The 27,042-nt window shown below is 45.8% G+C and overlaps 1 pseudogene; it reads left to right on the top strand.

The window, feature by feature from the left end:
• The first annotated feature begins 8,957 nt into the window (after positions 1–8,957).
• The window catches only part of LOC116883922, a 76,656-nt pseudogene continuing 58,571 nt past the window's right edge, over positions 8,958–27,042 (top strand).

The following is a 27,042-nucleotide window of genomic DNA, read 5'->3' on the forward strand; positions in this document are numbered from 1 at the left end:
TGACTAACTGATCTCCCTCCCCTTGCCTTCCTGATTGTTGGGTTGACCACATTCTTCCTCTCTCCCATTTCCTATGGTCTCATTGCACCTGCATGCTTTTTGAGGGGTGATTTCTATTTCAATTGGGCTTCACCATCACCACCCACCTTTCTGTGCCAGACACTCATCTTAAAAACAGTTCTGAGTTTTTTTCCAGACACAGAACTTACGGTGCTAAGCTTCACAGGAAATGGAGGGTATACTCTATTTCCTGAGTCGAACCTGAGTCTGACGGAGCTGGAAGCATTTGCAGATGGCCCACAGCAATGTCCACACACGTCCCTTCTTCTCTTACAAAAATTGTTACCAGAACTGGGCTCTTGGGTCCAAAAATTGGAAACATGAGACTGGATCCAGAAGCGTAGAGAGAAAGCTTTTATTAAGACATCATTCAGAGACAGACAGAAGAGCAGGCTCTGACCAAGAACGAGTTAAGGTACAGTGCCTGAGGAACGGAAAGACAGTAGCGAAAACAGGAAGCTTTGGAAAGTTCCCATCTGTAACCTCCATGTAAATCAGGGTTCGAACTTGTCTAGTGTCCCATCCCGATGAGTCTCTTGCTCATTGGCCCTGCTCAATTGGCCCCACTTGGAGGAAGGCAGGTTTTCAGAAGACTGACTCTGGCCTGCTTCTGTGATATAGGATGGATTTGTATCTGTAGTGTTTTAAATTCTGGCATAATGGCTCCTCACCTATGTCCTTATTTGGCTTGCTGTTCAAACTAAACAGGTATGATAGTCGTGGGGGTCTCTCCTCAGCAGCTGGTTGATTTGTTTCCCACCCACTGGGTGACTATCTTAAACCAATAGGACTTAGAACTAGAGAGGGACCTGCCTGCTAGTCCTGACAGGCTTTTTAATCAGACACCTCAATGTTGAGAACACCTCAGTTTATGACACTCTCTCACTACTGTCAAATTTAAGGTTTGGATTTAAAGTTGGTAGGGAAGATAGCAGAAGCTTGCTCTTACCTGAACAGCAACATAACCATGGTCCCGCCTTTTCCGCTCCACGTCCAAGGAAGATGAACAACAGCGTGAGAATCCTTCCTCTTCATTTTTACTAAGTGAACTTTTGTTTTGAAAATGCAGCTTAATGACTGATGTCAAGGAAGACAAATACATATCTTGTTGGGTCCTCTGACATGGGATCCAACAGATGAGCCAGCCAATTAAATCAACACGGGAACTTTCCCACTCCTTCCAACTTCAAGCTAATTAGTGACTGGGTTCATTTAGTCAGCATCCGTTGACTATCTTCAATGTGAAAATATTTGCAGAGGTACTCAAGACTTGTTTAAAACAAAACCAAGTCTCACGGACACAGATTACTGCCATGAAGAAAGCCATTTATACTCTGAGGTTCCTAGATCCAGGAGGCATGTCATGTCATGCAGGAGCGGAGCAGGAAGGCAGCAGGGTAGCCAGGAGGAGCAGAGGGAGCAAGGGGATAAGATAGACCGCTCCGTGTCTTATCCAGAACGATCTTGTCTGATAGGGTAAACGTGCCAAGGACTGCCTAGCCTGAACTTCAGTGAGCTCTGGAGTGTAGGGCTGTCTCCAACCATCTGGTTCTGGCAAAGAGGGACATGGAATGTGTGAGAAGTAACCATAAGAGCACTGGAGACTCAGAATAGCAAGCTCCAGACACTCATTTTCTGTTCTGCAAAAATCAGGTGTCAGCCTAGGTGAACGGCAAAAATGGCCATCCTGATTGGTGGACACAGTGGCCTTCATATTCCCAATCATATCTCTTTGCTTAGAATCCCTCATTAACTGAGTTCTTCAGGGAGGTAACAGTCTTTCTACTGTTTAGTAAGTTCCCTTCCTCTAATTCTCCATCCTATTGGTTCACAACTCAAAGCGTTAGCCAACAAATATTCTGGGCCTCAAGGTTCCCTCATGGTCTGATGTGTAGACTTGGTCACACAGCATATTGCCGGTAACTTTTCAGCTATAGATAAACTGATAGCACCAAGGCGACTAGCAGACCCCGACTGCTAATGAAGACAGGGACCCAGTGCCTCCTGCTTCCTGTGATTTCCTGACGGGCACCTCATCCTGAAAATGGACCGTGATGATTGACTGCTGACAAATGTCAGAGCCCACTGCAGGAAGAAGCGGGGACATAGGTTTAAACATGAAAAGTACTTGCACGTATGTGTGTAACTTTAATTTTTTTCAATGTTTACTTTGAATGATGGTTCTCAAATGCTTTAACCTCTCTTTTAGCCCACCACCCACCAGAGATAGTGGAAAAGAAAGGATACAAGGGAAAGGGGACCTGCCTAGAAATAGTTCTTTGGAGCAACTCCTGTCTGTGTTGTCTGGAAACCAACAGTTCAGTTCACAGGTCAGTAGGGCCAGCTCGATTCATTCACAGACACTTTATGGATATATCAATAGTTCTGTTTGGTAGAGTTGGGAAAGGAAACACAAGTCAGCAGTGGTTGTACCGCCCAGCAGAGATATCCAGGCCTCAGCAGGAGGGACCTGGGGGAATGCCAAGAAAAGTTCTTGGCTGTACCTCTCTTAAGGAATCGAAGATCAGTAAAGACTCAAGACCAACATGCATTTAGCTGTGCAAGCCTAGCTCAGCCCCTGTCATTGTCTGTCAAGTCTTTTTTATACTCCCTCCAAACATCATGTGTCCTCCACAGGTCTTGCCTCAGCATATGCATTGGTCTCCGCTGACGTCACCCTGTCAATCAGTCCAAGTCCATGTTAGTGACAAGAAACTGCAGCACACCACCAGGAGTTTCTTGGTACATTTCTCTTCATGGCGTCCCAACAAATGGAGCTCAATTATGGACTGTAAGGCGGACCAATACATGAGTGTTGTTAGTGAAGAATCTTTGATCATGTGTCCTTTCACACATTTGCTTTAGCAGAATATCCTTTCACCTGTGTCTGCTTCAGTGAAATGTTTCTTCAAGAGTCTGTCTTAGTCCTTTACCTGTGTCCACTTCAGCAAAGCACTCCTTCATGTGTTTGCCCAAGCAAAACATCTTCCAACACACTGACTCTCCAAAGAGCCCTTAAGTTTCTGCTTCATACGTTCTTTGCTTTCTCTAGAAAGGACTATCCTGGGAAGGGTCAAAAAGGATTAGATGCCAAAGTTCAAATATTCAACATGGTCTGGACCCCATGAGAATAAGTAAGACATGGTGTCTGGCTTCAGAGAGCTCGAGATGTGAGAAGGAAACAGACACAGGCATCTATTTTTTTGTTGGTTTGTTTGTGTTTGTTTGTTTGTTTGTTTGTTTGTTTGAGACAGGGTTTCTCTGTGTAGCTCTGGATGTCTTGGAACTTGCTCTGTAGACCATACTGGCCTTGAACTCAGGCCAGCACAGCAGGTTCCATGACAGAGTGGACAGGGAGCTCTGATGGAGGATGCAGGAAGCTACCAGAAGGGTTTTCTGGAAGAAAAGGTCCCCAAAAGATGTCTAAGTAAACGTTATCTGGATGAGAAAACTGGTGTGAGAAACTCCTGTTTAGAGGAGGGGATGAACAGAAGGACAGAGGCAAGAGACACTTTTGTGCAGCAAACCCCATCACGTGGAGCTGAAGACAGACAGTGAATGCAGAGGGACTTGGAGCTGCAGTGGTGGGCCTTGGATTCATTCTGCAGGGTAAGAGACGCTGAACTGTGTTCTGGGGGGAGGGAGGTCACTGTGTACTGTAGCTCAAAGGTGAGCCTGGATTTAATATCTAGAGGCTTGTTTTTAAACTCATTCTTTTCCGAAACCCTTAATGATATTACCACACGATGGGTTCTGAAATGTAAAAAAAATACAAACCGGGGTTGGGGATTTAGCTCAGTGGTAGAGCGCTTGCTTAGGAAGCGCAAGGCCCTGGGTTCGATCCCCAGCTCTGGAAAAAAAGAACCAAAAAAAAAAAAAAAAAAGTACAAACCCATGGTTCTTTTAACTTAGTGAGACCTAGACTTCTTGAATCACAGAAGCCCCTGCCCCAGCTTTAGGACACAGAAATGCATCCTGTGAGAGGTGAGTCCCGACAGCTTTATACATGGATGGCAAACACAATCTGTTTAGAATCGTAGAGATTGCTTTATGGGTGGTTACACATTTCTGAGACAGCCGTGGGGATGAGCACGAGAACAAGTTTAAGAAATACTTGGGAAGAGAGAAAGGAGAGAGAGAGAAAGAGAGAGAGAGAGAGAGAGAGAGAGAGAGAGAGAGAGAGAGAGAGAGAGAGAGAGAGAGATTGATTGATTTAGAAAGCTGTGACTAAGCATGAGAAGCCCTGTCTGAAGATCAGGGACAAATGGAAGTACAGACATAAGTAATTATAAAAATATCCAACTTTAACAGCAAATCTGCCGAGGAAGAACAGGACTGTACCTCAGGAGAACCACTGAGAACAGGACAGGCAAGCACTGTGCTGCTGACCTGAACCCCCAGATCTGGAACTCTCCACTCTCGAGCAACAGAAATCATAAGGTTCCAGGCAGGTAGCAGGGAGGGAGTGGCTAAAAGCACAGAATGCCACAGAACAGGAGAGAGTGGAAAGTTGAAATGAGCTATTCAGGGATGTGCCTTCAGCTGAAGGCTTCCGTAAGATTCCAGGCCATCAGAACAAGTTCATAACAGCTTAGCCTGTGCTAAATTTTCAAGTGTTACAAGCTGGTTGACTCCAGGTTGGTGTCCACAAAGCACCCAACTCCAGAAAATGGAGCAAAACCAAACCTGGATTCTCCAGTGTCGCACAGGCATGTCCCTGGATGAACACCATGCTCTTTGGATGAACTTGTCAAGCAGGAGTTATTCTAGAGGGGATTCTAGAACGTCTCCTAAGTGAGCACATTGCAGGAGGCTAAGGAATAAGTGGTGGATAAGGAAATGAAGACACCAGTGACAAGAGGCCCTCGGTAATATGAAGTCACAAGACAAGGGGAACGGACATGTTTATAGCTCAAGAGGACCTATCATACATGAGAGAACACCAGGATGTAGGCACAAGGCAGCCTAGTGGGAAGAAGATCTGGGTGTGGTCAAGCCATAGGTGAAAGAGTCAGGAGTAGGAAGGAAAACAGCTTACGATCAAGTTAGCTGATGGGGTCTGCGGTGGTTTGAATTGGCTTTGCCTCCCTAGCCTCATGTGTTTGAATGCTATTAGGGGGTGTGGCCTTGCTGGAGTAGGTGTGGCCTTGTTTGAGGAAACATGCCATTGTGGGGGCTCAAGTTCTGTCCAGTGTAGAACACAGACTCCTTCTGCTGCCTTCAGATCAAGATGTAACACTCAGGCTGGAGAGATGGCTCAGTGGTTGAGAGTACTGGCTCCTCTTTTAGAGGACCCAGGTTCAAATCCCAGTACCCACAGGGCACCTTCTGTCTGTAACTCCTGTTTAAGGGGGAGTCTGACACCCTCACACAGACTTGTGTGCAGGCAAAACACCAATGTATATAAAATACAAATAAATTTTAAAAAATTAGAAAACAAACAAACAAAAAAGGACGATGTAGAACTCTTGGCTCTTCCAGCACCATGTCTCCCTGGGGTGCAGCAATGTGTTCTGTGATGCTGATAAGGACTGAGCCTCTGAAACTGTAAGCCAGCCCCAATTAAATGTTTTCCTCTGTAAGAGTTGATATGGCCATAGTATCCCTTCACCGTAATAAAACCCCACCTAAGACAGGGTCTCTGTCCGCATTTGTACTCGGGGATCCCACACCTTCCTTCAGGTAACTTTGACTTTGGAAACCAATGGTTGTTTTGTTTGTTTGTTGGGGGTGCTGTATGGATCTTACTTTAGTCGCATACATATCAAGTTGTAAATAATTTCAAAGTTATCCATTTTTAATTTTAAAGTATTTCATTAAACAATTAAGAAGACACAAGGAACATGAAAATTGATGTTAGCATAGCATTGTTGTAGTGGTTATTTTGGTTTTCCTGGTTATGGAGATTGGTGGAGAAATAAACTGAAACTGGATTTAATTTCCCGTCTCAATTCTTCCAGCCTTTCCCCCCATTTTCGACAGCCCAGACTCAGGTGGCTGTGTTTGCTTGCTTCAGTCCATTTGCAGCCTGAGTGCATCTGCTCAGTGAGGACCATGAGGCCAGGGTCACGAAGACATCTTGAACCTGACAGTCGTTCATAATCCTAGTTAGAAAACCAAGGCACAGCGACCGGCGGAAACGATTCGCGAGTGGATTTTCCGAGCCTGGATCATGTCATATTTATCTTTATCCCTCGCTCATACGTTTATTCACTCCATAAATATTTATTATGAACACACTATTTTTTTCTGGGCAAAATGCCATTGGCTAGGAATGCTGGGGGTAAACACGCAGAGCTTTTAGCAAAATGGGAGAGCCGTGTATTAAGTGTGGACACAAACAAACATTTAACTACAAAACACAGCAAGAACGCTGGAGGCAAGCTGATGACTTAGATAAAGTAATAGACAGAGGGGAGGCGTTGGAGGGCCTCTCAGGCAGAGTTCTGAGAGCAAAGGATCGATCGGGGCTTTCCAACAGAGTGTGAGGGATGGACAGAACGCACGGCATTCCAGATAGAAGAAGCACTCACTGAGGGAGACCCCAGGCGGCAAAGCTTCGGTATCTCCGGGGGAAGGTAAGCAAGCTGAGTAAGGAAAACAGACTAAAGCGAGGTGTAAGCTCTGTCAAGAGCATTTGGACTTTATTCCAGGAGCAGCTGTAAATCAGTGAGAGTTTAATGCCAAGCAACACCATCACAGCCTAAGTCGTGTATTTAAAGGGTGGCTCTGATTATGTGCAGAAGGGGTAGGAAAGATGACTGAAACTGGGGGATCCTTTTGAAGCTTGCTTGGTACAGTGGTGATTCGAACGAGAACAGCCCCCATAGGTTCATATATATTTCTTTATTTTGTGTCTGTGAGCACACTGTCGCTGTCTTCAGACACACCACAAGAGGGCATTACAGATGGTCGTGAGCCACCATGTGGTTGCTGGGATTGAACTCGGGACCTCTGGAAGAGCAGTCAGTGCTCTTCACCTCTGTACCAGCTCTTCTGCCTAGGATTACATATTTTAATGCAAGGTCCCAAGTGGGTGGAACTGTTTGGGAAGGATGAAGAGGCGTTACCTTTTTTTGGAGGGGGGTGTCACTAGGGGCGGGCTTTGAGGCTTCAAAAGCCCAAGCCACTCATTCCGGTTGGCTCTCACTGCTTCTCTGCCTTGTGTTTGTGAATCCATATGCAAGCTCTTAACTACTGCTCTAGTACCATGCCTACCTGCCTGGGAGGTAGTAGTAGTGTGAGGATTTGAAACCTAACCCCAGTGACATACTTCCTCTAAGACAAAACCTCCTAGGCCTACCCCAAAGAACACCACCAACTGGGGACATCTGTGGAGCAGGTATCTGTAACACGGTGACTTGGTGACTTGGAATCCTGGGGTAAATACCCAGGAATGGGGCAGCTAGGTCATAAGGTTAGCCTACTTTTAGCTTTTTGAGAGGCCTCTGCACTGACTTCCACAGTGGCCGGACTCGATTATCTCCCCATACACGTGTGTGTGTGAAGTTTCCAGGTCGTGCCGCCCTCACCAGCACCTCAACATTTGTGGTTACTGTTTTCCTAAGAAAATTCATTTTGACTAGGGAGAGACAGAACCTGTGATGGTTAGTCTTAGATGTCAGTTTGATTGCATCTGGAATTGATGAAAGATGAGCTTCTGGATGTGCGGCAGGTGTTTCTAGGACGGGGCCGCCGAGGGTAAGATCGTCCCTTCGAGTGACTGGAGCATGCTGGCAGCAGCCCGGATACGAAGAGCACTGTTGATACAGCGCTGGGGTTTTTTCCTATCCATCCTTGCTCCTCGTTGGTGAGTTCTTCTCCTCTATGGCCCCCTTCCTTCCTTCCCAGCAGAACCCAGATTCCAGTGTGGATTAGAGACTTGACATTCTCCAGGAATCCTCTAGGTCTTCAGTGACAGACTAGGGTAGCCATCTTTAGAGCATGAGAAGCTACGGAGGGCTCTCCAACATGAAGACCACAATATCACATAAGCCATTAATAAGCACCCTTTGTAGTTCATCACACACACACACACACACGCACACACTAAAGAATCACAGTATAGTTTCATCTTTTAAGATCTATTCTATGAGTGTTTCACCTGGGTATATCTCTGTGCACCACATGGGTAGCTGTGCGTGTGCGGCCAGAAGAGGTTGTTGGGTCCCCCTTGGAGCTGGATCACGTAAGGTTGTGAGCCACCACGTAGGATCTGGGAACCAAACCTGTGTTGTCTGCAAGAGCAGCAACCTCAACCCCTGAGCCACGTCTCTTACGTCTCTGTGTGCCTTGATTTGCGTTGCTCTGACAGCTCCTGAGATGGAGCGCCGTCATCTGTCTATTGGCTACTCGTATTTTCTCTTTGGAGAACTATCTATTGGTTTTAGTAGCCTGCTTATTGATTGGGTTGCCCTATTTTTTTTCATTCAGTTTTATATACTAGACATCAACTTTTTTTTTTTTTTTTTTTGTCAGCCGTTGGAATTTTCTCCCATTCTTTAGCTGTCTCTTTGCTCAGTTAACTGTTTTCCTCTATTGGACAGAAGCCTTGTTTGCTGAGTGACTCGAGTTCTATCCAGAAAGCCCTTGCCTAGGACCACGTTTTGCGTATTTGCAGGTTTGGAACGACTGTCTTTGGTGCATTTCGAGTGTATTTGGTACGGAGCAAGAGCTAGGGACCCGGGTTCATTCTTCTGCATGTGTTTGCATGTCTCTCCAATGTATAGTTTTAGCACCTTTGTCAAAAATCAAGTGTCTGTAGCAGGCTGGGCTTACATATGAGCCTCTATTCTTTACCACATACCTATATGTCTATTGGACTGCCAGTCCTCTACTGTTTATATTGCTATGGTTCTGGTAGAGCCTAACCAGGACAGGAATTGGTGCTGGGGGCCATGGGACACAATGTGATAGACATCTGGGGAGGCCTGGGGGGGAAGAGTCTTTGGACTAGAGAAGCTGTTGAGTTCTCAGAGCTTAATGAGCTGTTCCGAGAACGTGGAAGGTAATGCTGAGAGCAATAGAGATGGCAGAGTCCTGGACTGTGGGGTTTCAGAGGGGCAGTTTGAGAGCCCCCAAAGATTCTCCTGGGCCTGTCCATGTGACTCCGTAAATCTGGTCAGCTGGGGTCAAAGGATCAGGCATGATTAAGAGAACTGCATCTCTGAGGTAAGATCGTGGAAGTGTTTTCTCAGGGTCCACACACAGCAGCTGTGGTCCGCAGCAGGCCAAGGCATCATCTCACGCTGACAGAGTCAGTGCTAAGAGTTTCCCACGTGCTGCCAGTTTGGGCAGCGTGAGAGCTGTGGGAATGAGGGATCCTGGGAAAAATCTGGGGCTTGGCACCGTGAGATGGAATCAAAGTCCCTCAAAGGAGGCCTCTGGAGCCTCTATCCCACCCCGTTGATCTTCACGTCTGCCGTGTGGCTGGTGCTGTGGCTCTGGAGTCCAGCTTGAAGCCAGGCTACCGATGTTTTCATATTGATTTTGTTTCCTGCCGCTCTGCTGAACGTGGTTGTCAGCTCTAAGCGTTGTACGGTCTGTGGGGTCTCTTATGCGTAGAAGCTGCAAGTGAGGACCGCGTTCCTTCTTCCTTCCTGTGCGTGCCCATTCTGTGTACGCTTCTCGTTATCATGTGCTGGTTAAGGCTTTAATGGGGTGGTAGAGTTTGCCAGGGACGCCCTCTGATTAGGGCTTTTCCCCCCTAAGAAGTTTTGATTACTGTTTTAAGCACTTGACTCGTTAAAGGTCATTCAAATTTTCTAGCCCCGATTCAATTCTAGTAGATTGCGCAGTTCTAAGGAAGTGTTTATTCCAGCTAGGTTTATACAGGTCGCTGGTATGCAATTGATTATATTTTCTCATTCATTTTGTTTTAGCGAATGTGATAGCAATGTCCCCCACTTTCATTTCTGGTATCTGCAGGCTCCCTCCCTCCCTCCCCCTCCCGCTCTCCTTCGTGCCCTACTCCCTCCATCAACTGTCTCTCTTTCTTAGTGTAGCTAAACATTTGTTAGCTTTTCAGAGAGTTAGCTTTAGACTTTATGAATTTTTGCTCTTTTTTACTCTTAATTTTTTCAACCTTAATTGTCGTTACTTCCTGTTATCTTAGTTCCTCACTTTGTAAGGTTCCTTAAGGCACCCAGACTACAGCGTTGAGCTTTTCATTACTTTTAAAACTGTGCTGCACACTCACAGTGACAGCTCACTTCCTTCCTCGCCCTTCTCTGTCTGCATCCCGTATTTAGGGTTGCACCGTGTGTCCACTAAGCCAGATACACTTCCGATTTCCAGTGTGTCTTAGAACTTCCTCCTTCGTGAGACTGCTTCACGGTGTGCTGTTTGGATTTTACGTGTTTGTAAATTTCCAATCGATTTTTAGTTTCACTTTATTATGATGAGAGAACATGTTTTCCTATATTCAGCCTTTTAAAATACATTAAGGCTGGTTTTGTAGCCTGACATATGGTCTGTCCTGGAGAGCAGCCCATATACGTGTGGCAAAAAATGTGTATTTTGTAGCTGTTAGCTGAAGTATTTTACCACACACACACACACACACACACACACACACACAGACACACACACACACACACACGCACACACACACACACACGCACACATCCATGTATCCACCCACTATCTATCCATCTGTCTATCTTACTATGAAGCCTCTCTATCTGCAGTGACCCGAGGCCTGGAAAACCACATCCCTAATGTTCACATGTCTGTTTTCTTATCATGGCTCAGATCTCTGTTCAATAAAACCCCAGAGAAATTTCCCTCCGACCGCAGGGTCTGAAGCCATACTCAGCTCTCCTCGTCTCTGTTACACTCACTTCTTGTTTCCTGGTATGTTTTCACGGCAAACTGCCATCTGAAATTCCGTGACTAGTAGATTTTTACTTGTTTGCTGACTTTCCCAGCAGAACACACGTTCAGAGGAAGAGGAGACCGTCTTGCTCCGGGCAAGCGAACATCTAGTGAATACATATTTATTAGCTACCCCCTTGCTCATTGGTAGGGTGCCATTTCTTCTGAGGTAATTTCTGTGGCTCTCATGCTGGGAGGCGTGAGCGTCCAGCTCGTACTCTGTAAGTTTCCTGTGCATTTTCTGTCTCTCAGATCGGCACCAGAATTCCTGCCTTCTGTTTGAAGTTGGAAGTCTGAGCGTGCTCAGTCTGGACTTCCCATGTTACTTTTGCCTATTTTAGTAAAACACTAGTTTTTCTAGTACTGGCTCTCCCCATTCTAGAGCAGTTTTCATGAGACTTCTTTTTCTCCAGCAAATTGGCCCAGCGGCCTCTCCGTCGTGTCCTGATTCTCCCACAGACGGTACCTCAATGCAGTATGTATTTTCCAGGCTGATTGTTCATTAAAGTAAGTTTCAAGAAACCAAACAGAGCAGAAATATAGTGAAGAGGGGTGCTGTGTAACATGGCTCCTGTTTGGAACAGAGTTTTTTCCGAAAGGAGTTCTTTGTGTAAATGGCAATTTGAAAAGAATGGTGATCAATGGAAAGACCGTTTACTGCAAGACAAAAAGAATGGACTCCTTTGGTCTCCAAATGTTGGTGGCTAGTGTACATTTCTCCAGATTTGCACTTTATTGTTTTTTATGCTAGTATATTGAATTATGGACTATAGTACATACATACATACACATGCATACATACATATGCACATGCACACATACACACACAATCTCATACCTATACACACAATACACAGATTGTCCCTTCTATAATTCTTTTATTTGTTAGTTGTATATTATTTATTTTATAAGAAGAGATCGCTCTCTTTCTGTAGCCTAGGCTGTCTGAGAACTCATTGTATAGCCCATGATGACCTCAGACTTGTGGGATTCTTTTTGCCTAAGCTTCCCAAGTTTTGGGATTGTAGGCATGAGTCAATACGCATGCATTCCTTAATTCTGTATATCAAAAAGTGTAAAGCTCAAGACAGTATAATAGTTAATCTCAGCTATTAATTTCATAAAATCTGGAATTGCTTGGGAGATGGGGTGCCTGAGGTGGTGAGGGGATGCCTTGCTAAGATCGGAAAGAAAGACTGCCGACAGTAAGTGGCGTCATTCCTTAGGCTCGGATCCTAAACTCTGCAAGGAGCAGAAATAAGCTGAATGCAGAGTAAAGCCAAAATGGCCCTTTCTTCCCTGAGCTGTTCCTGTCAGGGTATTTTATCCACAGAAAAACGAAGTAAGACAGTGTCCTGTAGGTGTCTTTAAATGTTTGATAAAGCTGATCAGTGAACTCTTTCGGGCCTGATGCTTTCTGTTCTGACGGTTTATACTTTACAGACTCAATTTCATCTTAACCAAGCATTTGCTATGATTGCATCTGTGTGGTACGAATGTGAAATATCCCCTGTCGTGGTTAGTATTCATTGTCAACTTGACACAACCTAGAGTCACCTGAAAAGAGGAAACTGTAATTAAATACTTTCCTTCTTCAGTTGGCCTTTAGCCATGTCTGCAGAGCATTGTCCTGGCTGCTAATTGATGTATGAGTGCCCAGCCCACCATGGAGAGCTCCAATCCTAGGAAGCTGGGTCTGGGCTATATAAGAAAGCAGAGCGTACATAAGTTAATACCCTTGTTCCTCCATGGTCTCTGCCGTTCCTGCCTTGACTTCCTTCAATAATAAGCTGTGGCTTTGAGGTGTAAGCCACATAAGCGCTCTCCTCACCTAAGATGCTTTTGGTTATTATTTTACCACATCGATAGGAAGGGAACCAGAGCGCCGCATAGGCTCACTCAGTCGCTGGCTGATGGACTGCACCCCTCTGGACTGTAAGCCACAAGGAACCCTTTCTCCCTTAAGTCATTTTCGTCAGGGCATTTCATCACAGCAACAGGAAAAAGCCAAGAATCTGTTGTTCATCGCTTTGACTACCAATGAGAATCCTTCTTTCACAGTCTTAGTTATTACTGTGGAGTTCACAATGTGTACTTACAAATAATGCAACCCCTATCTAATTAAATATCACACCAGGAGTTGTGCAATCAACTGTAGAGCACCCTCAGCTCCTTCCCGCGGCTCTTACAGTGCCACTCCCACGCCTTTGTCTGTAAGGGAGAAATACATCAGTGCTGTGATTTTTATGGAGATTGGGCTCTGATAGGCCAGCTCAGAGTGAGGAAAGTTACAGATCCTATGACGACTTCTCCTCACTTTCCCTCGACAGTCTGCCCTCATTTCTATCTAACTGTTTCCAGCCGTTGTCTGAGAACATCTTTACCTGTTGCTCATTCCCTCACAGACTCTGGTATTACCATCAGCCTCTGTACGAAGACAAACAGCAGCGACAACACATTTTCTTTTATTTTTGAATGTTTTTTTGGTGTTTTTAGTTAGTACACAAAGCCGTGCTCCATTATAGAATTTAGATACGTATGTCACTATACTCTGCCCTTCTTCAGAGCTCTCACCACTGTCTTCACCTTTCTCTGTGTGTGTTCTTCCTGCCCACTTCCTCCCCACAAATAATCCCTCTTCTGCTTTCATGGGACATGAATTCTATCCCCCTTCTCATTCTAAATCTGGCTGCTTATTTCCCTCAGCTTACCGATCTCCAATTGCGTTCATTTTTCCCCCTGCAAATATTCTGATTTGATTTTCATTACGGCCGAACAAACTTTTAGGGGAAGAGTCTGACTAATACCTAAACAGACTGCAATTTGGCTTTAAAGGGGCTGAGTTTCTTGGCCTAAGGGGTCACCACCTTTGGTGGCAGCCAAAACAGGGCGGCATGTTCGGTCATGGGTCAAGTTACCTGTTGAAGGTCATTTGCTCCTGAAGCATCTTAGGCCGCAGTGTCCTTCTGCTGTGTGCTAGTTAGTTTTAGTCCGCATGACTAAAGAGTCCTTTGGGAAGAGGGAACCTCTACTAGGAACTGCCTTCATTAATTTGGCCTGTGGGAAAGTCTGTGGGAGGGGTTTTCTGATTAATGATCACTGTGTGATAGCCAAACCCACTGTGAGCTATGTCACCCCGGGCAGGTGGTTCTGGGTTGCACAGGACAGCAGGCTGAGCAAGCCATAGGGAGCAAGCCGGTAAGCAGTGCTCTCCCATGCTTCCTGCCCTTGCCTCTCTCAGTAGTAGACGGAGATCAGGACGCATAAACCAAATAAATCCTTTCCTCCTCAGGTTGGCTTGGGGCAGTGTCTTTATCACAGTTGTGGAAAGCCAGCTAAGACATTGTATGTCTATAGTTTGTTTCGGCTCTAGTAGAAAGTGTTCTCTTAAGGGGTTCTCTTGTTAGGAAAATAGGCATAGATTTAGTTCGACTCCCCCCCCACACACACACGCAATGTCATTTGTTGACCTTAAATCCCCCTTGTGAGATAGTAAGAGGGTGGGCGTTTAGAATTGGGGCCTTTGGAAGATGTTGATGAAGGTATCCTAAGGGAGCCCCAGATGTTGGTAAATCCTGACCATCTTACTCGCTTTTCCTGTTGCTGTGACACAGGCAACTTAAGGGAGAAAGGGCTTATTCTGAATCTTAGTTTAAAGGTACAGAGGGAAGGCAGCAGGAGTCTGAGGCAGCTGGTTATACCAGTCGTAGTCAGGAATACAAGAGAGGAATGAGTGTCTGCCCCAAGGGCTTCTCCATTTGATTCAGCCAAGGGTTCTCTGCCCAGGGAGTAGTCCCCCCACAATTAAGGTGTCTTCACACATCGAATAAATTATTCGAGATAAATAGGCTTGCCCAGAGGCTTATCTCTCAATAGATTCTAGATTCTGTCATGTTGACAATACTCACCATTCTATAAGGCTCTATAAGAACAAAGGGGAAGGGGGAACATATGTATGTATGGATGGACGGACAGACATGTGCACACACACACACACGTACACACACACACACACACACACACACACACACACACACACACACACACCCTGACTCTTGCCCTGCAATGTCTTGTACAATTCTAGGACTTGCTAGCCATAAGACTATCACCAGATGCGGTCCTTTGACCTCCAGAACCACAAGGCAAAATGAAAACCTAACCCTGATTGAGATATTGTGCTACTGGCACCAGAAAACAGGCTTTTAATGCAGCCCGAAGTACAGGGGCTCAAGATGGTGCCCCTGTCCAGCAGTCTTCACCGTGAGAAGTGGGTAGAACAGCTAAGTAAAGCTCACAGACATCTGTAGGCCACCTTAAGACTGGGTCCCCATGGGGCGTTTGCCCTTCCAGCTTATCTACAAGCAACCCCCACCAGCAGTTTATCAGTTACCTACTACGGTTTTCCTTCCCTGCCGCTGGTTTCTGAGGTCAGGTCCTTGGTTTCTGTTCTGGCAAGTGTGCATCTGCAGGTGTTGCCCTGTGGGGTTTTGCTGCTCCAGGGAGAAATGTTGATCCTCTGTGTTTGCCTTTCTGTTTTGAATTCAGCGTGGATGGCTCCAAGCTCCTTAAGGCTGGTTCAGAAACCAGAAGCCTCTCGGTTTTTGTTTTTTTTTTTTTTTTATGTCTGTTATTTTACCTCAATTGTGCATGTTTCCTATTTTAAGGGCTTTGAGATATTGTTATTGAAGTGGAAATTAGAAATTAAAGCTATGCAAAGAACGAAGCAAGAATGTGACCCAGTTTGACTGCCATGGTTACAGGCCCAAGCACCGCGCCAGACCAGGGATTTCCTGAGAGAGATGACGGTCCAAAATCACCTTTATCTCGAGACGTAAACATACCACACTTTGAGTAAAGACAACATCGTTCCACTTTCAATTCTAAAGTAAGTTTACCACTTGAAATAAACCAGAGGAGCTTTGAACCACAGTCGTAGAGCAGACGATGTTGTCATCGGCAGTCAGCAGGCCTTTTGGCTTCCAGGGAAGAGTTTACAGGAGTGATTCAGTGAAGACAACTCTGAGTGGGCTTTGCTAATACCCTCTAAATACAGACGGCATGACAGGAGGTGGGACGTCTGCATCCTCAAGTATCCGGCTTAAGAGTTTGTATTAAACACACTTCTCCCCTCAGGCCTTATACTTACTGTGCAGAGAACACGGGGGCAATATGACAGGTCTTTTAACCAACCCCATTCTGATTTGACTGAAAAAAATAGAATGTATCGGTCAACTGATGACAGGACATCAATGCTGTTGCATATACACAAGGCTGATGTGGGCCTGTGTGACCTCTAAGTGTAGGCAAGTGTCAGTCCCACTGCTGAACTTCAAAAGCACATCTGAGGGACAAAGCCACGTCAGCGCCAAGCAGCTCTGACTTAAGAGTGGGAGGAGGGGGCTGGGGATTTAGCTCAGTGGTAGGCGCTTACCTAGGAAGCGCAAGGCCCTGGGTTCGGTCCCCAGCTCCGAAAAAAAAAAAAAAAAAAAAAAAAAAAAAAAGGGAGGAGCAAGGAACAGGTGGTTTCCCACGTGACGTGAGGGCGAAGTCAGCGGGCGGAGGCGAGCCAGATTTCTCAGATTAGCTGTTATGGGTGGAGGGGAGGCAGTGTGTGAAGCCTTTGGTGTTCCTCTGCTGGGAAGGAAGTCTGGGGGTGGATGAGAGCTGCCTGTAGAACCCTCGGTGGACAGAGACTGGTTCTGGCAGTAACTGCGGCGGCATGGCTCAGACATCTTCAGTAAGGTCTGTGGATATCATCCGCAGTTCTGGGATGAAAGCTGAGATGCTTACAGAGTGAGACCACTCAAATGTGCTGGGTTCCATCCTAGCCCAAGTCGGGAACAGGGGCACCCCTGAAATTCTCCCCGGAAAAACACAGGCAACGACACCTTCCACCCCACAGGCTGTGAACTGTGCTATTTAGAGCTGGGAAATGAGGCTCTGTCTGTTTTTACGGCTGTATTCAAAGGTCAGCAATTCCCAGGGAAATGCCAGAGTCTAAACTCAAACTCCTGGTATTGGATCTGTTCTCTCCTCATTCTAATACGACCAACACAGTGACCCCTACCTCCTTGAGCAGAGAGCTTAGAGTTCTGATTAAGTTTATATTTGGAATACTTGAAGGCTTTATGAGAAAACGTTTTTGGGAAAGATGAGACACGGGGACAGCGGACCTACGAAGTAGACTTTTGGGGGTGTGGCCAAAATGTTAGCCAAACTCCATCTTATTAAACAGCTCAGTAATTTAATGAGCTAAGCTAATTAACCACAAGAGATCTAGGCTTACCTATACGGCTACGCCACAAGTCAGTGCTGGAGAGCTCTGTGGGGTGAGCAGAGCGAGCTGCTGGGAAGTCCAGCCGAAGGCGTGCCCAGAGCAGACTTTCTGCCCCATGACGTTCCCTTCAGAGGGATACAGAGGAAGCTTGACGGGAGCCACTGAAAGGCACGAGAAACTGTTACCTCTTTCATTTCGATCAGCACAGAGATTTAATTAGAGTGACTTCGGGCTCACGGTTCGCACATCTCTCCTCGCTCTTTCTCAGCCTCTCACAAGACTGCTTTGTGGGCTAATTGCAGCATTTCTGCCTCTAACACAAAGACTTCTGCAGAGGGGACGCAGTCTGTAATCTTTCTTTACTTGCTAAAGATGCAGCCGGTCCACACGGCAGCAATTAGAGGAGGATCTGTGTACCAGGGAAGAGGGAGACACAGATGATTCATAAAGTTAGCAAGAGCTACTGTCATGAAATATTTGCTAGCCCATTGAAAAAGTAAACAGGATTCTTGTTTTATTACTATTTTTAATTAAAAAGTGTGTGTGTGTGTGTGTGTGTGTGTATGGTGTGTGTGGTGTGTGTGTATGTGTATGTGTGTGTGGTGTGTGTGTATGTGTGTGTGTGTGTGTGTGTGTGTACACGAGAGCAGAGGTATGTGTGTGGTTTATGCACATGCAGATGTGGATGTGTCTGTGTGTGTTCAGAGGTCATGGGAAGGTGTCAGGTGTCTAGGAGTATCCACCTTACTCCTTTGAGGCAGTCTGTCACTGAGCATGGAGCTAGGCCTGTGGTCAGCACGCCCCAGTGGATATGCAAACACACAGTGAGTGTGCAAACATGCTGGAAATTTCCCCTGGATTCTGGGTTCTGGTCCTCACATTTGGGCAGCAGGTACTTTACTGTAGACTCACCTCCCCAGCACCCTTTTGTTTATGCAATGCTGGAGGTGGTGGTGGTGTTTTTAAATACTTATCTGTTTGAATAGGAAGGTGTGACAGGTTTCATTTGAATGAAATGAAACAGAGAGCTAAGTTCTCCCCTGGGAAAGCCCCTGGCAGAGAGACCCGCAAACAACTCTTCTGACCTTCGCTTGTCTGCAGATTCTAGTCATTGCCCCCAAACTTAATCTACTCAAAGGCAGATATATCTAAGTAAGGCGTATATTAGGAAAACCTACAATTCTTGACTACCTACCCCCAGGACAATTTCTACACACGTAGTTTGGCGGAAGAGTTTAAGGCTTCTGTCATTTATCTCCCCTCTCAACTAGACTCTTGGCTAGTGTTTAGCCATCACAGCCTGTGGCTTCTCCTCACACCTTGCACAACGGTTGTTTGATTCTCTCTACGGTCTCACACAATGATTAGACACGCAGCCTTGCTGTGTCAAAATCTGTCCCATTGCTCAGTAACTGAGGGCCCCTCAGCTTGCTTAGCTGGTCAGTGCCTCAGCCCAGCTACGGTCAAATGGAGCTAATAATAATATTTCCCTCATGGTATTGGCGTGAAGGATAAAGAGCTTGGAAACGCCTTTGGCTTACTGTGGACATGCAATACACACAGCTTCTACAGTTTAGATCTGGAATGCCCCCGGAAGCATCAATATTCATGGGTCAGACTATGGAGATCGGATCAGGGGTCTCTGACCTCGATAGTGGATGACTCTAGTAATGGGCTCCTCTCTTGATGGGCCTTTGCCATGCTCCGAAGGAAGGATTGCACTGGATGGATGGGCTCTTGGGGGCTGCATCGTCTTGTATCTCTCTCTACCTCCTGTCTACCTTTGGTGAGCCATTTTGCTCCATAGCATACTCCAATCAGGGAGTTCTGTATCACCACAGATCCATAAGCAACAGTCAAGTGATCGTGGGCTGAAACCTTGAACCTAAATAAAGTGTGAACTAAAGCAACCCTTTGAGTTGGCTTCCTTGGCCTTTTCTCACCAGTGGACGAGTGACTGACACACGATGTTCCTTGTGTTGATTGTGGCTGGAGTGCCTGTCTCTAATATCTACTTATTAAAGATTTACCTGCTCTAGAGTCTGGCTGTGTAACTTAGTGACAAAGAGCCCACCTGACTTGCAAGGCTCTGCATTCAATCCCAGCACAGAGAAAGGAAGAAAACAAGAAAGAAAGAAGGAATGAGAGAAAGAAGATAGTAGCAAAATGATTTAAAGTTTTTACTTGTTTTAAGTCAGTTTAAATTCCACGTCCCAAATAGGTCACTTTTCCCTCCCTTGTGTTCCTGATCTCCATTTAAATGAAAGTAAATACATGTGGTTACACACATAGCCATGACATTTGGAAGAAAATAAATGAACGTAAATACATGTGGTTACATACACAGCCATGGCATGCGAAAGAAAATAAATGGGGCCAGATTGTTAAGAAACTGAATTTCAATTGGAAATTTTGAACAGTGGCCATTAACAAAGGTTAACAGAGGAGTGGCCAAGTCTGAGTGAGGGACACCTGAGAGAAGGACTTGAGTTTTGTTTGGTCACACCCAATGGGTCAACACAATTCTGATGCCGAGGGCTGGCCAGAGTCAGAGGAATTATCTCAAATTACACAGTGAAATTTAATGAACACGGCCAAGGGAACCTTTCACTTTCTTCCATTTATCTCCTTTCATTTGTATTTATTTTTAATTGCATTCATGTCTTTATTACATGTGCCACTGTGCACATGTGGAGGGCTGCAAAAGTTCCCAGCAGCTCCCAGGCATCAATCTCAGGCCATTAGACTTGGCAGCAAGCCCTCTCACCCTCTGAGCCCTCTTGTCAGCCCACCTCTTTCCTTTTTAAAAATAATTACGTGCAGCAAATTTTATGCATAGATCTTTATATTGTAATATGCTGTCGTAGCTAGTTAATAAGAGGGTAAATAAAATTTTTGTTTTATGGAAGGATAATTTCAAAAATTAAAATGAAACCTCCTAGTGAGGAGGTTTTCTTCCAGGTCACCCATGTTATTATCTAATAGTATGAATCCAGTGTCGGCCATAGAAGCTTAACAGACAAATCACACTCTCATGTCAACTGTCTGCCGTTCTTATCTGCATGGACTTCCCTCATCAGAGTAGGCCTGCCAGAGCCATAATGATCTGGGTTCGCTCAACTAATGATGACTTTGATCTCATGGTAGAGTCTAGAGCTAGGCGAGCCCTGCTGAATTCCCTAGGCAAGTCTGCCAAGAAAGCCACGTTACAGAGATGCACATTCATCAGCTCCTGGTGGTGAAATCAGTCTCGACAGGACAGTTGGTGCGTGGCCATTCCCGTGGTCTGTTAAGTTACTATATTCCAAGGGTTAGGAGGGAGTTGTGGTTGTTGGGGTTTTTGTTTGTTTGTTTTTGTTTTTATGAAAAGACTACTAGGTCAGGTAGAGGGGTTGCATGATAGTCTACTAAGGGGACAAAAGATAGCTAAAAATAATTGTGACTCTTAAAATTGTGTGTGTGTGTGTGTGTGTGTGTGTGTGTGTGTGTGTGTGTGTGTACCTATGTATATACTGGGGATCTCTGGGCCCTCTCCTTCTACTTTAAGTCAAAATTGAATCCTTCATTTCCTTTCTTTTCCACTCCTTTCTTTTCCTTTCCTTCTTTCTTTTGCGTGGGTGTTTGCCTGCATATGTTATATTACATGTGTGCAGTTTCTGCAGAGGTCAGAAGAGGGCGTCAGATTCCCGGAACTGGACTTACAACTGTGAGCTGTCAGATTTCTTGTTCTTTGTCACCAGGCTAGTGGCTGATGGGCTTCTGGGCACAGGGCTTCACATGTAGGCTGCAAACCTTTCCTCACTGGGCCATCTGCACTTCTAGTCAAATTCCCTGGGTCTCAAACAAACAAATGATTGAAAGCTGTGGAAGTGGGAGAGGGAAGAGGGAGAAAAGGGCGCAGCAGGGGTGGGAGGGGGGATGGGAGAAGTAAGAGAAATGTGTGAACGCAATCAAAATACATAATATACATGTGTGAAATGTCGAAGAATAGATATAAACAAATAAATATGCTACCTTCTCCATACTGTTGGGTGTCATCAGCCCTTTTTTCAATCAATATCTGAATTTTTAGCTGTAAGCTACCAGGGGAAATTGGCACGTATTTAAAGAATATTAATCTGAGGAAAAATAAACTAGTGGCTCCAGGAAAAAAAAAAAAGTGTTCCCAGGTAGACTGAATTTCCTGTCTACATCAGAAATGATTCCCTTTAACTTCTAAAAGGCAGAACTATTCCAAACCATTAAGATTAAAACTTTAATAGTGTGTTTCAATTTAATTTAAACCAGATTGTATGAACTGACCTTTCATTTACATTTCTATTATAATTTTTTAACATCCCAAAGGGAGTGTTTTGTATGTAAAACCGGCTGAAAATCTGGAAGGGCGGGTAAACTTGCTTGGCCTGAGCCCTACCCACCACCATCAGGTGGAGTGACATAGAAGGACAGCAGCACGGCCTGATGGGAAAGGACAGCAGCACGGCCTGATGGGAAAGAACAGCAGCACGGCCTGATGGGAAAGGACAGCAGCACGGCCTGATGGGAAAGGGCAGGCCCACCTGACACTGCTTTGTAGAGGTTGGTGGGGGAGCAGCAAGGGAAGGAAAGGCATGGAGAAACCTAGGCTGAGTGGATGTGAGCGCCCAGGATCAGCCCTAGGAGAAATAGTTGCAGGAGATTTTGAATGGGGGAGGGCATCATTACCCTTACACCCTCATCCTCCTCAAAGCAAAATTGTTGGTTTGAAAGATAGAGCAAAACACCACTGACAGTCTAGAGGCCACAGTCACAGAAGCCTGACTTTGGACACTGAACAGAGTTCTTGCTCACAGTCGCTTGCTTGCCCGGCCACAGAGCCTAACCCCTAAAGGAGAGACGCAGACGCAGAACACCTCCTGTGCGGGATGAGGTGAAGTCAGGCCTGTACCGACTCAATCCTTCCAGCATCCCATGTCTTCCCTTACTAGCTGTGTTCCTGAGGGTTCTGCTGCTCCGTAAGCCCCTTGCCCTCAGCTTTTTGTTGTGAAGGATATACTTTAAGTGCTGTGCTGGCTGGCTTCATGCTCACCTGGCACAAACTAGAGTGCTTTGGGAAGAGGGAATCCCCCCTGAGGATCTGCCTTTCAGTAAGTCAGGGGTGCATTTTTAAATTAGTAATTAAGGTGAGCGAGGGGAGCCCTTTGTGGGTGCTGCCACCCCTTAGCAGGTGACTTGAGGTATACACAAAGGTTGAGCAAGCTATAAAGGAGGAGCAAGCCAGTAAGCAGCATTCCTCCGTGGCCTCTGCATCAGTTCTTAGCTCCAGGTACCAGCCTTGAGTTCCTACCCTGACTTCCTCCAATGCTGGACTGTGAGGTGGAAGTATAAACTGAAGAAACCCTTTCCTTCTCGAGTGACTTTTTGTAAGGTGTTCCAGCTCAGCAATGGGAACCATGGCTGCTTGCTGAGTCACACCCAGGCTCATGCTTAGCTAGCTTTCCCATATACACTATGACCGCCTGCCTAGGGATGGTGCCGCCCACAGTGGGCTGGGCCCTCCTGCATCAATTAATATTCAGACAATCCTCCGCAGACATAAGCCAGCCATTCTGATCCAGGCGATTCCTCAATCAAGACGCTCACCTCGGATGCCTCCAAACTGTCATGTTGACAAGCAAAGTTAGGGAGGACAGCCCTCCATATCTAAATATGGTGCCATGTAAATGGTCCTAAAGTGGATGGTGGATCCTTTGGTATGGGAGTTATAGATGATGGTGCCCCACTCCTTGCTGGGCCTGGAACTGAGCTTGGGTCCTCTGCAAGAGCAGCAAGTGTGCTTAACTTCCCGACTATCTCTCTAGTTCCTTCTTCCTTTGTTAAACAACAAGCAGGGGTAGAGCCATAGGAAAGGTAGCCCCCCCCCATACACACACATATCCATGGTCAATCAGGAGTTGAAAGGTTAGAAAACAAGGGCACAGGAAGAAAGCTGTCTCTGAAGCCAGGAGCCAGACTGACATTGCCTCTGCCTGGGATCCTGTGTGTACCCTCGCTTAGAGCCCTGTAACTTTAAGTTTTTAAAAAACCTGTTTTTAATGATGGTTCTTAAATGCTTCAACTTCCCTTTGGCTCTCTGGTGAGAGGTAGTGGAAAAGAAAGGATACGGGGAAGTGAGCCTGCTTAGAAGGATTCTTTAGAGCAACTCTCAACTGTGTTCTCTGGAAATCAGCAGTTCACAGGTTAGTGGTGGCAGCTTGATCCACTCGCAAACACTTCATGGATATGGATACCTCAGCAAGGAGTCCAGTTCGGTAGAGTTGGGAAGGCAAGCATGAATCAGCAACGGTGAAACTACCTAGCAGAGGCAGCCAGGCCTTAGCCTTGGCACAACTCAGCAGGAGGGACCAGGGCCAACAGGAATGTCAAGAGAAGTTCTTGGCTATGCCCATCTCGGGGAAGCAAAGATCAGCAAAAATGCAAGACCAACAAGCATTGCACAGCTAGCCAAGCTTGGCCTCTATCACCGTCCATTGAGTTCTATTTATATCCCTCCAAATAGCATGTGTCCTCCACATGCCTTGCCTCATCTCACGCATCTGTCTCGGCTGACATCGCTCTGTCAATCAGCCCAGGTCCACAGAAGCAGCGAGAAACTGTAGCACACCACCAGAAGGTTTCGGGTGTGTTTCTCTCTATGAAGTCCCAACAAATGCAGCTCAGTTACACAATGTAAAGCAAACCAATACATGTGTGTTGTTAGCAAAGAATCCTTCATCACGTGTCCTTTCACGTGCTTGCTTTAGCAGAACATCCTCCCTCCTGTGTCTGCTTCAGCTAAACATTCCTTCACAAGTCTGCCTTAGCCTTTTACCTGTGTCCACTACAGGAAAGCATGCCATGTGTTTGCCCCAGCAAAACACCACCCAACGCAACTGACTTTACAAAGAACCCTTAAGTTTCCACTTCAGAGCCCATTTCACCAGGGCCAAAGCCATTTCTGTCCCCACCATCTTCCTCCCCTGTGAAGCCCTCCCTTCCCCACCTCAACTGCAGTAGCCACCATGATCGTATCTTCTTCTGACCTGTCCATCCTCTCCTGGACCTTCTGGTTTAGGGGACTTATACCAGTTGCACTCATCTCTCCAAGAGCAGACATATTCTCGCATGTAGACAAGGACACTTAAAGTCTCCAGCTCATTCTTGTCATACACCATCTCCTCTGGGGCATACAGGGTAACTCTGCTGGGCTGGGTAGGGCAGTCCCTAGAGCTCTGAGTTGCTTGCTGGCTATAGTCAGCTGAAGCTATGTCTGTGCTTGCACTCCCAGGCCAACGAGAGGAATGAGAATTCCAGAGATAACTTGGCATGGATGCTTTGAGGAGAGCGCTGTCTTTTCCTTTATTAAGACAAGCTGTGTGCGTGTCTATCAGTATCCGTGCACCACAGATCCAGTTCTGAGACACATGAACCTGGAATTGTCAACCAGCGTTATCTGAAGTCTGACCCATGACTATCACAAAAGCATAGGAAATCTCTTAACCCACCTGGCATCCTGGGCAAAATCTAGCTAAGAGTATCAGCCATAAAAAGAAAACTTGCTTTTCAATGAAATCGTGCTCCTGGCAGCTTTCCTGTGATTTGTGGAATGTAGTTAAGATACAGAGGGCAACTCCTCCCTTCTCTCCCCATCCAAAATCTAAGTCCACGGACAGACAGGTCTTCCGCCAGACACGTCTTCCCTCTGCAATGAATAAAACTGAGTGTGCTCGTGTTTACTGGAGAGACGGATGGATCGCTGCTAATGTTAGCCTCTAACAGTCATGACAATGAGTGCACACTGAGAAAATCCCAAGCAACATGGGTGCAGCTAGAGGGGCGTCAGCTCTTGGGGTGTGATGCTTTCTAGTATTCGGGGGATTTACCTAAAAGATATATATATATATATATATATATATATATATATATATATATATATATATCTCCCCCCTAAGGATATTTATCTTCTTAACAAATTATTCGGTGCTTCTACAAAGAGGAGGTGTGTTTTTCAGAGCCCAGCAGTCGGGAGATAACAACTAGAATAACTCACTTGGGCCACTTTGGCCCGCCCGGGGTTTCCTCAGCAGACGTGGTAACAGAATGTAAATATTGATGTCTAGCCCTCAGCCCTCTCACCCTCCCTGCAGAGGTGAGAAGAACTTGGCTGCTCTTGCTGAGCACTGGCTAAGGAAGTTCTCAAGAGAAGAATGCATTTATTAATGGTTTCACTAAGTTTGAGACTTTAGAAGAAAAGCAACCAAGAGGAAACACGGGGTTTCCTCCCTATCTAGTCTTGACTGCAACACTTACCTTTTCCAGTCATCACAGTTCAAAGACCAAAGCCTTTTTGTGCTCTTCTCACAGGCTACATAAGCTCTGGGGATCTGAGCTGACTTGGTGTGAAAGCTTGGTCTTGGAAGTGGCTTGTTGACTGCTGGCCTCCTTCTCAATCGCCCCAGGGTCCCCTTTACACCAAGAGAGGCTTCCAGGGTGTCACATACCCACTCCAGCTGTGACCATCTGTCTTTTAAAGCCTTCTGGCAGGAGTCCAGCACTTAATGAAGTCTTTTCATTTAGTCAACACTGAACATGCATAGCCAGCCTTGTGTCATAATGACATTCTGATCAATGATGGCCGCATGCTTGGGTGATGGTCCTGTGAGATTGTATTGGGCTTCAGACTTACTGCTGAGTGATATTTTAGGCATTTTAGCATCATAGAGTAAGGTTAGCATTGTGTCATGTGTCTGTAGTGATGCTGAGGTAGTGGACAGGGCAGTCTTAAGACAAGTATGACACAAGTCAGACATGGTGGTACACACACATAATCCCAGTCCTTGGGAAGCTAAGGTAGGAGGATTGTGACTTTGAGACAAGTTTGGGTTTTATAGAAAGTTCTAGGCCAGACTGGGCTGTTAGTGAGAACTTGTCTCAAAAACTATGCATGCATATGTGGTAGAGATCAGAGTGACTAAGTTAGTTCTTTAAGTATTTAGTATGTTTACTGATTATAAATAGGCATGTATGAAGCAGTATGTGAGTTACTCCAGCATAAGCCACCTCGTACACCCCAGGTCTATTATATTTCTTTTTTTAAATTTATTTATTACATAAAAGTACTTCAGACACACCAGAAGAGGGCATCAGATCTTATTACAGATGGTTGTGAGCCACCATGTGGTTGGTGGGACTTGAACTCAGGACCTTTGGAAGAGCAGTCAGTGCTCTTAACCACTGAGCCATCTCTCTAGCCCTATTATATTTCTTGACTGCACCAAAGCACCACATTGAGTGGCTGACCTGCTCATACAGGCTTGTGTGAGTGCTCCTACAAAGACAAAACTGACCAACGACTCATTAGTCGTGATGTGCTCCTATGTCTAATTGACTCGTGACCTTACGAGTAAGGAAAATGTCAAGCTAAGTTGGGGATGTTGCTCCAAAGCAAAGCACCCCTTAGGCACGCGCTAGGTCCTGGGTTCCATTGCCAACACCAGGAAAGAAGAAAAAAAGAAACTGTCAGACTGGCGTATACGGGATTTACTAACTACAGGAATTCACCTTACGTGAGACTTTTAAAACAGGCGAGCAAGATTAAAAGCACAGAAATAGTCACAAGTTGACTCAGGTATATGTGAGCAGTGCAGGCAGCTCCTCCTTTGCAAAGAAGGGTCGCCATATTTAGAAAATAGAAATATAGCAGTTAAGTTTGAATGAAAGGAAAAAACAGCAAATACTCTAAAAATAGTCAAAAACTGTGCTAGAGTCCAGACACAGAGCATAATGGTTGGCATGCATGAGACCCCACGTTT

The sequence above is a fragment of the Rattus rattus genome, chromosome 14, assembly GCF_011064425.1.
Source record: "Rattus rattus isolate New Zealand chromosome 14, Rrattus_CSIRO_v1, whole genome shotgun sequence".
Lineage (NCBI taxonomy): Eukaryota > Metazoa > Chordata > Mammalia > Rodentia > Muridae > Rattus > Rattus rattus.